Here is a 3,722-nt window from a genome sequence, read left to right as displayed (position 1 = left end):
GAGATGGATTGGCAATGTGGCAGCATCAATGGGCTCAAGTGTGGCAACAACTGTGAGGTTAGCCCAGGACTGGGTAGTGTTTCATTTTGTTGTGCATAAGGTTGCTATGAGTCAGTACCAACTCAATGGCACCTAACAACAACAACACAGGTAGTCTTGTGCTTTACCACTTGCCCCACAGAGACTCCAATCCACAGGTATTTAGAATTTACAACATACATTTTTAGGGGACACCGTTCAATCCCTAACAGAATGTCAGAGCCAAATTTGTTTTGTTTTTAAATAGATCTTATGTTTGTTTTCATTCTTTAGGAAAGAATGAAAACAAACTAAAAACTCAAACAAAAAGTATATCCCCGTGTTGGTATTAAATGTAGAATCCATAAAAAGGTACAGAACCAAACTCACACAATTTTCCATCTTTTGATCTAAAAGATATCATTGGAGTTTTGCATTGGCTCCTGTTATTCTTGTTGACAAATACAAGAATATCTAGTTCTTTTTCAATATCCCTTTTAGAGTCATGAACATATACCTGTGAATGACTTGGAGTAATACTCGTCAAAGTATGCTCCACAAACTAGTGCTAGTCTAAGATGAGTTTCTAAAGATAGAAACTGAGAAATGATATCCCGTGTTGGCAAAGATGTGATACAACCAGAACTCTCATACACTGCTAGTAAGAATTCAAGTGCTTTAGTCATTTTGGAAAACAGTATGGAAGCATCTTTTAAGGATAAACATAAAGTTACCATATGATCCAGCAATCCTATCCTCATGTTTTACTTCTGGTTGTTGTTAAGTGCTGTCGAGTTGAGTCTGACTCATAGATACCCTGTATAGAGTTTCCAAGGTTTTAAATCTTCACAGGAGCAGAAAAGTCTCATCTTTCTCCTAAGGAGTGACTGGCGGGCTCAAACTGTAAACCTTGTGGTTCAAAGTCTAATGCTTATTGTATGGAGCCATCATGCTCACAGGTTTAACTTAAGAGAAATATATATATATATATATAGCCACACAAAGACTTGGACTAAGTTACATTATTTACAATAACCCCACACTGAAAATAATACAAATTTCCATGAACTGGTAAGTAACAAGTAAACAAGTCACAATGCATCTTTAGTATGAAATACTACACAGCACTAAAAAGAGATGAAATATTAATATATACAGCCACACAAATAAATACAAAAATTTAAATGAAATAAGCCAAACACAAAAGGATATATAATGTAGGATTCTATTTTAATATGGTGCTGCAGGATAATGCACTGGACCAGAAGGTTCAGTTCAAACCCACCAACCATTCCTCTGAAACCCTAGACAGGAACCGGCTCAATGGCACTTTAACAATAACTGTTGAAGGTAAACTATAGTGATATAGTCCCAGTGGTTGTCTGGGACTGAGTATAGTGGAGGAATTCTATTGCAGAGGAACGTTTTAAGGTGATGAAACTGAATTTGGTGGAGGTTAAATAACTACATGCAGTAATGAAAATTCACGTAACTGCATACTTAAAGTGAGTGAATTCCGCTATATACAAATTAGTAGTAACATAATAGTTACAAATTGGACTGCTAACCTCAGGGTCAGCAGTTCGAAACTACCAGCTGTTCCACAGGAGGAAGATGAGGCTTTCTGCTCCCATAAAGATTTACAGCCTCGGAAACCCTGTACAGGGTCGCTATGAGTCGGAACCAACTCCATGGCATATAATCACCACCACCACCATCCAGTCAGTCCTGCTAACAGCAACACCATGCACAATAGAAGGAAACATTGCCCAGCCCCATCCCATACCCATAACTGGTTGCAAATTGTGATCCATAGGGTTCCCACTGACAGATTTCCAGAAATATATCACAAGGTCTTTCTTGTATATATCACCACAGTGCCATCTCCCTGTATCACATCATACACCCTGAGTCAGGAGTAGAATTTGGTCTGGGCTAGATCTGAATCTTTGCAAAAATGTGCTCAGATCTGGTCTCCATGGTGTGGACTTGTTCTGACTCTTAACAACTCTATAAGATTTCTGAGGCTTTAAATCTTTGAGGGAGCAGAAAGCCTCATCTTTCTTCCACGGAGCAGCTGGTAAACTCAAACAGCTGACCTTGTGGCTTGCAGTCCAGTACTTATTCTATGGAGCCACCGTGTTCCCATGGTACTTTCTCTGAAATCAAAATGTCATTATTACAGTAACATTGTTTTTTGTGTTCCTCTTTTATCAGCACCTTAGAAATTAACATCAACAGCTTGCTGTTTGCATCTATGAATCAAGGCTGTTTCCATAGAAACACCTCTAATTCTCTGGAACAGCAATTTTATGTCCATTTACTATTAATGGAAAACTATATAAAAGAGAGCAGACAGAGCAGAGAAACCTTAGGGTCTAACAGGAGGGAACAAGGAGGGAAAGGAGTAAATGGGTCATTTACAAAAGGTTTATTATTTTGTGAGTTATAATGCTATTTGGATTTCTGCTGTAGTTCTGTAGATCAGTACTGGACAGCACACCACAAGGTCAGCAGTTCAAACCCACCAGCTGTTCCTCAGAAACCCTATACAGGGTCGCTATGAGTCAGAACTGACTCAACGGCACTTACCAACAATAGCAAATGATGTTATTTAATAGCTAACCAGCTCATGCTTACCAGTACTATTTGCTGTCAAGTTGATTCTGACTCATGGCAACCCTATGTGTGGCAAGAGTAGAAGTAAGCTCCATAGAGTTGTCAATGGTTGATGTTTGTGGAAGAAGATTGCCAGAACTTTCTTATGAGGCACCTCTGGTAGACTTGAACCTCCAACCTTTTGGTTAGCAACTGAGTACAGGGACTCCATGCCACGCTTTTTGTTTCTGTAATGATTTTATAGAACCATAGGGTCTTTGAGCTACAATGGTCTTTAAAAGTCATATGGAAATGCTTATTTTAACATCAAGGAAACTCAGTCCAGGGAAGGTAAGGAATATAATGTAGGTCATTTGGCTGGTAAGTGGCAGGTTCAATACCAGAACACATGATGCTAATTTAAGCCAAGGGGTCTTTTTGCTCATAACATGATGTTGTCTCTTTCATGCATTAGTTCTAGCAGCTGAAGTTCAGCTAAATACTTTCTACAGAAATCCATAGAACTACAGACCAGGAGTTTCTCTATTGATCTACCAAAGATACTGAGGCAGCCAATTATGGTTAAGCTGAGTCACTGCCTACAACTGAGAATACAAAGTGAGATTTAATCCGGGGAATTGCTGTTGTTGAGCACCATAGAGTTGGTTCAGACTCTTAGCGACCTTGTAGTGGGTGTCCTAGGAGCAACTAGTAGGTTTGAAGTGCCAACCTTGTAGTTCACCATCCAGTGCTGATCCTACGGCACCACACCAGGAGTCCATATAGGGAATTGGTGGTGGTTATGTGCCATGGAGTTGTTTCTGACTCACAGCAACCCTGTACAGGGTTTCGAGGCTGTAAATCTTTACGGGAGCAGAAAGCCGCATCTTTCTCCTGTGGAACAGCTGGTAGTTTCAAACTGCTGACCTTGAGGTTTACAGCCCAATTTGTACCCACTATGCTACCAGAGCTCCTTTATATAAAGGAATTGTTGTTGTTGTTGTTGTTGTCGTCAGGTGCCATTGAGTCGGAACCGACTCATAGCGACCCCATGCACAGCAGAACGAAACAATGTCCGATCCTGGGCCAACCTCACTACCGCTGCC

Source organism: Chrysochloris asiatica, unplaced genomic scaffold (genome assembly GCF_000296735.1).
Source record: "Chrysochloris asiatica unplaced genomic scaffold, ChrAsi1.0 scaffold00006, whole genome shotgun sequence".
NCBI lineage: Eukaryota > Metazoa > Chordata > Mammalia > Afrosoricida > Chrysochloridae > Chrysochloris > Chrysochloris asiatica.
This window is presented reverse-complemented; position numbering follows the sequence as displayed.